This window comes from Amblyomma mixtum, chromosome 3 (assembly GCF_055824585.1).
Source record: "Amblyomma mixtum isolate Tamu chromosome 3, ASM5582458v1, whole genome shotgun sequence".
Lineage (NCBI taxonomy): Eukaryota > Metazoa > Arthropoda > Arachnida > Ixodida > Ixodidae > Amblyomma > Amblyomma mixtum.
This window is the reverse complement of record NC_143014.1, coordinates 233,760,529-233,773,580: the sequence shown is the minus strand read 5'-3', so window position 1 is coordinate 233,773,580 and position 13,052 is coordinate 233,760,529. Positions and strand designations below refer to the sequence as shown.

Genomic DNA, 13,052 nt, shown 5'->3' with positions numbered 1-13,052 from the left:
GAGTCCCACTTGCTTCGATTGCTGGAAAAAGGTAAACTGTGTCCCCATGTGGCACATTTTTGTGTGCTGTATACTAGTACATGCAATGGAACACCAATAAGCGTGTTTTTATCTTTCTCTGATAGGCCTCCTTTTAATTTCACTTTCACATTATTTGTTCTCAGTTTTCAATACAGAGAAAACAAAAATGTCGAGGACATAAAGTACGGTGTACTTGACAGGGCCCTAAACCTCCAACTTAGTTAAATGTTTGGAAACACCACAATTTCCTTCTCAAAAACTAAATTACACATTTAGAACACACTGAATGCTATGCAGCAATAAAAAAAAAGCACTACTAAGAGCACATCGCAACAACTGGAATGAGGTACATTAAGTAGGACAACAAATATATATATCTGCTAAAATGTGCTCTTAGTTAAAGGTTACAGTACTAAATGGAAATTCATAAAATAAAATACAGGACTGATGACAGGATGATACAACAACTTGGAACACATCAAGTAGAGCAATACAACTCGGACAAAAAAAGGGGTCATTTCTGTATGTTCTGCGTGTTTTTCCAACCGTGGCTGGACAGTCTGACGACGCTCGGTTTGGGGGGAAAAAAAAGCTCAAGTTGAGCTTTTACACGCTCTTTTCATCTTTCAGAGCCTCATGATACTTCCTGAAGCAAAATGCAGCTGCACTGTAGTGTTCCTCACTTTGAGCCGATGATATATATTTAATGTAGTGTTTTTGTCAGTCGAACGTGTATTGTATTTGCCACGTTTGAAAACTAGTGAAGCATCCCTAGAAAGTATCTTTTGGAAAAAAGTCGTATTCGTACGACTGAGTACGTACTTATTCTCGGGCTTTGCTTGTACTTGCCCAGAAAAATAAAGCTGCACTGCCGCTCTTTCCGAAGTGGATGAATGATTGCGATGCCAGCATTTTCTCTAGCCATCTCTATGTAACTCTGTACCTTCAAGTAGTTTGCCATCACTCAGGGCCACATCTCTCCCCTTCACATCGTCTACTAGGTACCACGAACTCGGTTGATGCAAATTTAGGGATGATACAAATTCGGGAAATTCCCCGACCCGAGTGCATTGTGAACAGTGTGGTTAATTTCGGATGTTCCAAAGACTTCCTCACTCCGTTACGGATATGTACGCGCAAGCTGCGAGCAGTGGCGCTCGGCCCACACATCACAGACTCCACAATTCCTAGTTTGTGCGCACAAGGAGCAGTGAGTGGCAGCATGTGGCCGTAAATAAATACTGTCAGCCATAAACGAGTCTGTGCGAGTACATTTCGCATGATGCTTGGTACCGATTTTGTTCGTTTTTGATGTGATATGATGCTTGGGATTATGCGAATTCGCTCACGACCCCGTGAGATTCGTATCGAGATTCAACTTCACTAGGCGAAGTGAAATGCTGTTTGTGGCCTAGCAGTGCTAAACTGGTTCCTGGTGCTGTGAAAACAATTCATGATACACAGTATCTTGATTAAGGGTCTTTACGCAGTGACCACGAAGGAGGGTGCTCAGTATCTGATCTCAGCCGCTAGAAAAGTTCATGTCAGGCATCCTAAATGAACCCAGGAATCCTTGTTGCTTTTAATTGCATGGCTTCACGTTTTACATTGCGTGGTACGACTCCAATAAGCGTAATTTTCGTTTACTTGTTTTACCAGCAGAAATTCTTGTATTGATTTATATGAAATGTGTGTATTTGTTTCCCTAACTTATTATTACAGGAATGAGTCAAGACGTAAATTGAGACCTTGAAGAAAAGTGTCGACTCGCACTGTGGACCCGACCGAAATTGTATAATTAATAATCGGCGTTGGAAATTCTTTTTTCTATCCAACCCTGGCTTGCTCCTAATCAGAAAGCTGTCTACTGTTAATGCTGCAAGTTTGAATCAGTGTGGAAGGTTTCAGTGTGGCCGTTTCCGTTCATCCTGCAGAGAGGGGCACCAGCAGCTGCGGGACATCTGCAGCTGCCCAGCTCGAGGGCCAGCCTTAAGGTGTGAGTGCTGCCAATCTTTGGTGTACAAAAATCTTACAATTCCTCTGCATGGCTGGGTTTTGGTTGAAGTTGAAGGCATTTTCAAGTGCGGGCATACGGAAAAAAAAAAAATGTCCAGCTTTAGTCTGGTTTACTTTTACCCAAACATCAGCATCATGGCAAAAATTGTAGTCTGTGTGCATTAAGCAGCTGAATGTTGGCTAGACAAATGGTCCGTAAAATTTACCTTATGTACACGTGTGACTGCCGCACTTTTTTCTGCAGTTATGACACAGTGTGGCCATTGCATGGGGCCTGCACAGGACTTGGGATTAGCGGTGCCCCCATTATGCAGCCCATTTTTTCATGCTGTGACACAAATTAGCTGAGTTACAGTAAATTCTTCTAATGCATACTGCAATGAAAGTACGAATGATAAGATGCACGCCCGACGACCGGCACGAATAAACTTTGTAAAGTAAAACAGGTTGCTAGGTCAGTTTACTGGCAAACGTGATGTAATTATAAGTTAAAATGAGGATCCTCCAATGATCTGGCGCTCAGCTAACAGTAATGATGCCTGGGCTGATGGTTCGGAGCAATGTTCTACGCGTGCGACACATACCCGTCAGTGGGAGGTGGCGCTCCCCTGGCTGTGTGTCCGTGCACTTTGCTCTCAAAGGCTTCGCAGAAATCAGTTTTAGGTTCATTTTAATGTAAAGTTATTGTGCGATGGTAAACTGGTAACAAGGCTAGACCTTTTATTGTAAACAATGACTACAGTGGAACCCTAACTATGCGTCCCCCGTTCATGGGAGGGCCTTCATGTGAAAGCGTTTTTTTTTCTTTCCACTTCATTTTTATTTCAGTTGCCTTAGTGAATTCTGTAAACCTAATCTTTTGGCTTATGCCATTCAGTTCTTGTGAATTGCCTTTTTTTCTGTTTCTTTTCCAGTTGCAAACTGTTTGCTTGGATTCAGAAGTTAACTTTGTTTTGAAGCTATTTGAAGAGAAAAACTATTTCCCTTTGCGTTCGCTTCCAACTGAGAACCGACTTATCGCACTTGCCTACGCCAGGCTTCTCTTCAATCAGCTGTGCTTCCCGCACTGCTGTCCGCCACGCGCCCACTTCCCTCGCACTGAGAGGCATTGGCCGAGAACTGGAGCCAGAGGGCTGCGTGGAGGGAGAGCCATTCCTAAGCAGCCACGTGCACACAACCACCAGCCTATATTGAGCTGAGGAATCTAGGCGGTGGCATGGCCACAATCATAGCATGAAGCAGATGGCAGAATAGGAGAGGTGACAAAAGCCCACTGATTCCTTGAGGGAGTGAACAGTATCCCTATGCTGCCTAATCCCACCTTCTGATATCCGCATGGCAGCCTGTGAGCTAATGGGCTGAGCTTTGGGAATATATACAAGTACTTGCTTGTGGATGTGCTGTGGAATGTGCCAGTGGGGGAACATGAAAAGCATTTTTAATTGCATTGCAGTGAAGTTTGTTATATAATCAGCGCTTTCTGTGCACCATCTCTTGTTTCCACTTGAATTTGTTGTAAAACATGTGTGTTCCTAAATCCCTGCCTAGGCATGGAATGCAGCCTATGACAGGCGCTATCAAAGCATACATTAAGATTGCTGTTTGTGTAGCTATAAGTATGACGACTTTTCTGTTGGATGTGTTTGTGTTGCACCATGTGCCTAAGCATGGTTGCTATTCTCGTAAATGTGTTTATATGGATTTCGGGGGATGAGAACGTAACAACCGCGTGCTGTGGGACCGCAGCAGTGATGATGACGACAGCACTAGTGAGGACGATGGCGCAAGGGTGGTCGAGTAGTCCAGTGAATAATGTATTTTCATTTTGGAATGTGCCTTCGGGCAAGCTCTTTTTTTTCTGACATGCGGTGTGTGGGGGGCTCAACTTTATTTCAGTCGACATACATAGCCGTGTAAATGCATTAGTTAACCTCGCCCCCTCCCCCCCCCAAATAGCATGTTAGGCGAGAAAAGAGAAAAACATGCCCGTGGGCACATTCTACTCTTCTCCTTCAGTCTTCTAGAGCTCCCTGCTTCAACTGGCTTGCCAATGTCGATGCATGGAATTGTGCTCTACAGTTACGGGAATAGAAGGGCACCAACAGGGCATGTTTTCAGGGCTGGTTGCTTTTTATCGCTCATCCAGACTGATGGATTTCTGCAAATGCTGTGAATAGAGCCATAAAATGTTACCCACTTATTCCTGAAGGCATTGTGAAACTGCAAATGAGTAGAAAATAAAAAAAAATAATTTAAGATTGCCTAAGCATTTCCTGATGTAGCTTTAGCTCCAGTGCTTCCTTGCTGCTAGCCTGTCAGCTAGAGGGCTGAGCTTTGCCCATGGCCCTGCAGCTGTGCACTAAATGGTTGTCTAGGCACTTAGCAGCCACTGAATGGAATAGATTTTCCTATGCAGAAGCACCTGGCAGCAAATGTGGCACTAATTTGTGCCACTGTATTGTTGCATTGTAAGGCCTAGCTCAATAGCCATGCTTCACGTGGTAAGCATTCATGGCACATGTGCCTTTGAACCTTTTCAGTGGGATGAAAATCTGTCATTTTTTTCTCAATGACTTTGCTGTTGGCAGACACAGGGTTAAATCCCATTTGTCGCTGCTACTTTTTGATATGGCCGAAGCCAAATTCATAGCAGGTGGTATATGGGAGTGGTTTGACTAGGACTAACTGCTGGTAAGTTTTCCTGCCATGACATAAAAGCAAGCTTATGATATTAACCAATGAGTGATGCAATATGTGAGTGAAGGTGTCAGCTTGAGGGCACTGTGCTTGTTGGGAATATGATAGGACTAGTTACAAAGGAATGTGGAAATTTAGCTATGAAAAGCAAGAAAGGGATTTTGATTGTGGGAAAAGTTGCAGAGCAAGTACAACAGGTGGACTGTGCCGAGTGAACAGTGCTTCACACTTCTGTAGCCCTGGGTGGGACTCTTGGGTTTCCTGTGTGCCCCTTCCGTATGCAGTGGGAGAGCACAGTTGTTGCATTGGATCTTCATTAGCAGAAGAGTGACAAAAGTTTGGTATACTAGACTGGTAGGCGTGTCTCTTGCTAATGGAACTTTAGTACCTGCTGCACCTTCTCTGCAAGTGCCGGTTCTCCCTGTTGACTTTGTATGTATTCTCTCTCAGTGCAGGGCTTCGGCGTATTGGATGTGGTGTTGAGCCCAGGTACGTGCTTTGAATGTGTGCATTTCCTCTCTTTTTTTTTCTGCTAAGCATTTCTGCTGCAATTTCAGACTTTGCTGATGTCTGTCGAAGTAACATTGGATTTTAGTTTCACATCCGTCCGTCAGAAGTCCTGCCAGATCAATATCATTTTTATAGATTTCAGTAAAGAATGGGACCTCGTCTCCCGTCCTAAATTAATTCCCACGCTTCAACAAGTTGGTCTTCCTAGCATCATAGTTAACTGTGGTTTAGCTTGCCATCTAATCGAATACAATTTGTTAGTATTGACAATTATTCAGGTAATGTTCCTGTCTCTTCTGCTGTCTCCCAAGGAAGTATTCCAGCTCTCCTGTTATTTTTGATATGTAGTAACGACGACATTGTTGAAGTTTTCCTCATCCTGTTCAAATCGGGCTGTTTAGAAATGGCTCTGTTTTGTTTAATGTAATTACTTGTTGTGAATACCTGGTCTCACTTAAGTATACTGCAAAGAATATTCTCGATTGGTATATTCAGTAGGATTCGAGAGTCCCACTTGCTTCGATTGCTGGAAAAAGGTAAACTGTGTCCCCATGTGGCACATTTTTGTGTGCTGTATACTAGTACATGCAATGGAACACCAATAAGCGTGTTTTTATCTTTTCTCTGATAGGCCTCCGTTTAATTTCATTTTCACATTATTTGTTCTCAGTTTTCAATACAGAGAAAACAAAAATGTCGAGGACATAAAGTACGGTGTACTTGACAGGGCCCTAAACCTCCAACTTAGTTAAATGTTTGGAAACACCGCAGTTTCCTTCTAAAAAACTAAACTACACATTTAGAACACACTGAATGCTATGCAGCAATAAAAAAAAAGCGCTACTAAGAGCACATCGCAACAACTGGAATGAGGTACATTAAGTAGGACAACAAATATATATATCTGCTAAAATGTGCTCTTAGTTTGAGGATACAGTACTAAATGGAAATTCATAAAATAAAATACAGGACTGATGACAGGATGATACAACAACTTGGAACACATCAAGTAGAGCAATACAACTCGGACAAAAAAAGGGGTCATTTCTGTATGTTCTGCGTGTTTTTCCAACCGTGGCTGGACAGTCTGACGACGCTCGGTTTGGGGGGAAAAAAAGCTCAAGTTGAGCTTTTACGCTCTTTTCATCTTTCAGAGCCCCATGATACTTCCTGAAGCAAAATGCAGCTGCACTGTAGTGTTCCTCACTTTGAGCCGATGATATATATTTAATGTAGTGTTTTTGTCAGTCGAACATGTATTGTATTTGCCACGTTTGAAAACTAGTGAAGCATCCCTAGAAAGTATCTTTTGAAAAAAAGTCGTATTCGTACGACTGAGTACGTACTTATTCTCGGGCTTTGCTTGTACTTGCCCAGAAAAATAAAGCTGCACTGCCGCTCTTTCCGAAGTGGATGAATGATTGCGATGCCAGCATTTTCTCTAGCCATCTCTATGTAACTCTGTACCTTCAAGTAGTTTGCCATCACTCAGGGCCACATCTCTCCCCTTCACATCGTGTACTAGGTACCACGAACTCGGTTGATGCAAATTTAGGGATGATACAAATTCGGGAAATTCCCCGACCCGAGTGCATTGTGAACAGTGTGGTTAATTTCGGATGTTCCAAAGACGTCCTCACTCCGTTACGGATATGTACGTGCAAGCTGCGAGCAGTGGCGCTCGGCCCACACATCACAGACTCCACAATTCCTAGTTTGTGCGCACAAGGAGCAGTGAGTGGCAGCATGTGGCCATAAATAAATACTGTCAGCCATAAACGAGTCTGTGCACGTACATTTCGCATGATGCTTGAAATATGTGCGAGTACATTTCGCATGATGCTCGATACCGATTTTGTTTGTTTTTGAGGTGATACGTTGCTTGGGATTATGCGAATTCGCTCACGACCCCGTGAGATTCGTATCGAGATTCGACTGCACTAGGCGAAGTGAAATGCTGTTTTTGGCCTAGCAGCGCTAAACTGGTTCCTGGTGCTGTGAACGCAATTCATGATACACAGTAGCTTGATTAAGGGTCTTTACGCAGTGACCACGAAGGAGGGTGCTCAGTATCTGATCTCAGCCGCTAGAAAAGTTCATGTCAGGCATCGTAAATGAACCCAGGAATCCTTGTTGCTTTTAATTGCATGGCTTCATGTTTTACAATGCGTGGTACGACTCCAATAAGCGTAATTTTCGTTTACTTGTTTTACCAGCAGAAATTCTTGTATTGATTTATATGAAATGTGTGTACTAGTCAAATTTCAATGCAGCAAACACTGTCACAGCAGTCTATATTTAATTCTCTATCAGCTAGCCCTGTAATGTTATGTAATTAATTTCCCCCACACTGTACACGGTGACTCAGTGGTTATGGTGCTTGGCTGCTAACACGAAAGGTGCGGGTTCGATCCCGCTGGTGGCAATCGAATTTCAATGAACGCGAAATTCTAGAGGCCTGTTTACTGTGCGAGGGTTTGCCTGAACTGCAGAAGACTGGGCTCCTGTTTGGCTCAGACCACTGTTATTACTCATTGTTTTTTCAGGCGGCTCAAAGGAGGCGTTCTGTCGTCCATCAGCGGTCGTAGCCATGGAGGATGGGAAGTATGCCGTAAAAGATGACTGCTGCATCTACATCTTCTCCAAACACGGTCAATTCATCCACACTTTGGGGAAGGGGAGCCTGCGCAGGCCATATGGTGAGTTATTTTATGAACTGTGTGTGGTTTCTCTGCAGTGCTCTAGTACGACCACCATAGCTGCTGCTGTGCCTTCCGGCGATGTTTAAAGCTAGCAGTGGGTGCCGTAATTGCAGCCAAAGGCCTGACGACGTTTATGTGGCAGGTGAATCACATTGCGGAAGGGAAAAGAAAAAGAATATAGAAGGGATGGACGCATACTTGTCAGCAGATGAACCATTGAAATGCATGGTATGCGTGCATACATACACAGGCACTTGAAGCAGAAGTAAACTAGCCAGGAGGGCCGCCGCGGTGGCTCAGTGGTTATGGCGCTCGGCTGCTGACCCGAAAGACGCGGGTTCGATCTCGGTCGCGGCGGTCGAATTTCGATGGAGGTGAAATTATAGTGGCCCGTGTACTGTGCGATGTCAATGCACATTAAAAAACCCCAGGTGGTCAAAATTTCCAGAGCCCTCCACTACAGCGTCCCTCACAGTCCGAGTTGCTTTGGAACGTTAAACCGCCGTAAACCATACTTGCAGGGCAGAAAGAACAAGTGGGTCATAGTAAAGTTTGAGGCAGGCAACGTGCACCGTTAAGTGGTTTTAGTGACGATGGTCCAAAGAAGACTCAATGGCCTCACCAATATAGTTCACTGTGAAGGTTTGTTGAATATTTTATCTAAAATATTTGAAGGCGCCATCAACTGCGGGTCACAAAATTTCATTGCCAAACGTAACATTATGAATGATTCACAGTATGTGATTTTGAAGAAAGGTCTACAGAAAAAGCACTGCTAACAGTTAAATAGAAAATTATTGATAACATCGGAGCGAGAAAGTGCAGGCTTGCTTGTTTTTAAACTTTGTAAATGCTTTTGACTGCGTTTATCGTATTATTCTCCTCCACTAACAATTTTTATGGTGTGCATGGAATTTCCGCAGCCCCGTTTGATAGTTATTTCGCAAACAGTTTTCAGTATGTCCACATATACTCCAGTGATTCCTAGAAGCTCCACATCACACAAGGTGTGTGCCACAGGACTCGATCTTAGGGCCGCTTCTGTTGATAACTTGTGTTAACGATATATTAATATGACAGATTCATCAGACGTGGTAATGTATAACTGGGGACACAATTTTTTCAGTGATCCAGCTTTGGGCCCGCTTGAAGACAAGGCTAATGCGTTAACCTTCTAGCTCACCTTCTCTCCTGGTTGCATACAAACAGACTGTCTTAGATCTTTCGAAGACGCTCTACATAATTTTCAGGCCTATTAACACTATAGAAGGGTATCTGCTAATGTTTATTCTGGTTACACTGCGATTTAGAAGATTTTCCAGTCACAAATTTTTTGGTGTTTGGTTCAGCGAGACGCTATGTTGGAATACACATAATTTGAAACTTGCTGCCAGTCTGAGCAGAGTGGTTGGCTGCCTTTACTGATTGGCTGGCGTAATACCTACATGGCCAAAGATATCAATGAACTAGGCACATTCACTCCAAAATATTTTACTGCATTCTCGTCTGGGAACTGCAACTTCTGGTAATTACAAAAAAATTAATAACGATGCAAAAGAAAGCATTGAGAGCAATTGGGGAAATCACAGCTGACCACAGAACCTCTGAACAATGCCATTGTTCATCAAACGCTGTATTCTGAAGGGAGATGAGATATATTTGTTCAGACTATTTGAACATATTCACAAAAACTGATCATACGCTTTTATTTTTGATAATTCTTCCTTAACATTGCACTTCAGAATGCAGAAAAAATTGGTTCCTGAAATCTGGTCTTATTATAGTAAATGGACACTATGTTACCAAATTCCTGCAGCCATTAATAAATTACTGCCACTTCATTTCAATTCTTCCGCATCAAGGTCCAAAGAGAACCTTAAACAATACTTAATAAGTAGTATCATTCAGTTTCCGTAATATTTCGCTCGAGATTTCCTTGCAGTTACTGGGTGCTTTCCATGATTCATGCTACTTTGTTTGACGATTATGTGTTATGAGAAGAAAATCTTTGTTAGGTTGTTCTATTTACTTTATGTAGAAAATTGAGTGTTGCAAATTGTTCTGGGGCATCATTGTGTTACAACCTGCATATACAACCTTTTTTTTTTCCCCTGACATTTATTATAAATAAGGTAGCATGTACAAATAAGATTTTTTTTCTTTCTCTTTTTGCCACTGTCTCGCAAACTGTATATGGGTGCAGAGGCCTTCGTCAGGCAAGTCAGCCTTTTCTCTCAGCTCCCCCCTTTCCATGGAAAGAGAATAACGAATTGGATCAAAGTGAACGTGGTAAGGCCCGTGCTAGCGGTGATAAACCAGGATTGGTGTAAGGAAACCAAAGCCAAACGAGCATCGGATATGATGGGCTCGGGTTGGTGCTTTCCTGGCTGAGTTTTTGGTGCTGAGTGGTGAACGAATGCTGAAGCTGGCGGCATTCTTCAGTGTGCGGATGGGCTGCGGAAAGGAGACTACTTGCAGAGGCATCTGCTATAGTGGAGGATGGTTTGTCTGTGGTTAAAAATATTGATATGCCTTTTCAAGCCACAGTTTCAAACGCAACTGCACATAAAGCCATTCTTTCAGACTCCACAAATGAACCTCTGTAATGGTTTGCGGTGACCGAAACATTGGGGCTCCATAGTTATCGTCTTTCTGCGTTCATGCCGCCTTTGTGCAGCATTCTCACATGTTTCGGTATCAAGCTGAAAGGCCACTATGACGCAGGCGGAGATGAAGCAAGAAGGCGAAGATTTGAAAGTGCGTAAATTCCACAAAGCGTCCAAGCCAAAAATTTTGGTCTTTCTTTTATTGAATTCTGAAAACGAAATCGAAATAAGTAATTCTAAACACGAGTAATACGACTTCCATTGTGATATCCTGCAGCTGAAGCGCCGTTGGAAGTAAATCAGATATATTCCCAGGATGAAAATTCTTCGAGCCGGTGGAGTTACTGCCTTTTAGCGCTCCAGCTAGAAAGCTGTTTTCTTTTCGGAGAAGAGTGCGGTGTGTATAAAACAGCCATTAAACTTAACAAGCGAACAGTAGGACAAAACAATTCTTTATCAATCAGGTGGCTACGACTGAAACGGTATTGCACAGCTACAGCACTACATGCACTGAAGCCTTTCAAATTCCTTTCAAATTCTGATGCCAATCACGTCAGATGAAAGGCAAAGAAAATATTCCGAATGATTTCTTACGCATTGAAATCGTTAATTTTCGCATACCTGGTAAACCTGTTTAGCTGACTGACTGCTTGGTTGGTGCTTTAGTGAGCAAGTATCTGGGAGAATATATTTGCCGTTTTCTTATTTCTAGGTTTGCTGTCCTCAGATATGACGAAAGCTTGGTCGATGGTTTTAATCTGTGTCTCCTTTATCGGGGTCGCAATAGGACAAGCTGAGGTTTGTAGACCAATATTATTTTGCCCCCAACTGTTTCTTTGTGATGCCGTGCTCTTACCATGTTTGTTGAGGTACCGATAGACACAGTTCTACAATAGTGCTCTACAGTAGACAGAGTGTATATTGATTTGCTAATGTGAAAGCAAATTCTGAAATTTTTTACATCGAAAGCATAAAAAACAGCTTCGCTGAATGCTGCCAGCCCGTTCAGGACTAGATGTAGAGCTTTTAAACTCATGCTAAGCTCCTATGAGACGAAACATATCAATTTATGTTTCATAACGTATCAGTGCTGAGCGGCGGCTGAATTTCGATGAAGGCGAAATTCTAGAGGCCCGTGTGCTGTGCGATGTCGGTGCACGTTAAAGAACCCCGGGTGGTCGAAATTTCCGGAGCCCTTCACTACGGCGTCCCTCATAGGCTGAGTCGCTTTGGGACGTTAAACCCCAACAAATCAAATCAAATATCAGTGCTTATCATAACATAACATATCAGTGCTTATGGCACTCAGCTGCTAAACGAAAAATGTGGGTTTGATCCCGACTGCGGCGGTCGAATTTGGATGAAGGCGAAATTGTAGAGGCCTGTGTACTGTGGAATGTACCTGTAAGTGAACGTTAAAAGACCCCAGGTGGTCAAAATTCCGGGATGCCTTCAATACGGCGTCCCTCATAGCCTGAGTTGCTTTGAGTCTTTAAAGCCCCATAAACCCACAAATCGAAACATGGCAATTTAGAGAACACTTATGAGGCAACGCATTCTGCCATGTTAAATGTATTCCTTTAAGATGCCAAGATTCATTTCAAAAACGATCCCCACACTAAGGACGTATATTGCCAACTGAATACTGTACGCTGACATTTATACCCAGTGCATAGAGTCACTAGAAGTGATGCACGTTTGCATAAAAGCAAATCATTCGATGCCTTATCAGCTGAAGCGAGGGCACAAATCCGGTGGTGGGTGCAAAAATAGCTTTACAGGTGAAATCCCAGCTGCAGTGTGGGATTGACTTTTGTAGCTCCTTTTGTTCGAAGAATTATCCGAAATTGTCAATCGCTTGATATTTCTTGCCTGACATTCTGGCTTTGTCATTCCTCCACTGTACAGAATTTTTCATCGCCAAGATCATCAATTTTCTATTGTCTCCAAAGAGCACGTCTCCCGTCTATCACTCCATCTTCTTGTCAGTCATTCAAAATGGCAGGCAGCAATTTGTTCGCTCTTTCTCGTTTATTCCGTTGGACCCTCGAGAGCAAAGACCTCTTTCATTAATGCATGCATAGTTGCTTGAACAGCAAAAAGCGCGAGTTTTGCAAGAGCAATTTTAAACAAGCGTGATTTCATAAGGCTGACCCTGGCGACACTCCCACGTAGCGGCGCCTTAATGCATGAAGCGAAGATTCCTTCTAGGTTGTGAAAATCGCCAGTACGGCTTCAGGTGCGTGCCAGCGTGACCACCGCCTTGCTTTTTTACAAAGAGAAGACTATGTAGCATGTGGCGTTACATGCGCACGGTCACACACAGATGCGCAATTTTGTGGTTCTCTTGAAACAATGGTTTAGAAAGCAATATTGACATACCATTTATTCATTCAGGTACACTAACATCCGAAGTGCCTTGCCGAAGAGCGTCACGCTTTCACCCCTCATTGATTCATACTCAGCATCGCTGGTACCTCTTTCCAAAACTTGGCTTAAA

The 13,052-nt window shown here is 43.1% G+C and overlaps 1 pseudogene across 1 annotated transcript in view; it reads left to right on the top strand.

Annotated features, from left to right (window-relative positions):
• Positions 1 to 13,052, top strand: part of LOC149354040 (serine/threonine-protein kinase PLK1-like) — a 72,735-nt pseudogene that overhangs the window by 43,017 nt on the left and 16,666 nt on the right. The window contains exons 15-18 of the transcript XR_016291149.1: positions 1,956 to 2,017; positions 5,185 to 5,223; positions 7,791 to 7,943; positions 11,265 to 11,350. The product of XR_016291149.1 is annotated as a serine/threonine-protein kinase PLK1-like (transcript). The remainder of the gene's footprint in view (positions 1 to 1,955; positions 2,018 to 5,184; positions 5,224 to 7,790; positions 7,944 to 11,264; positions 11,351 to 13,052) is intronic.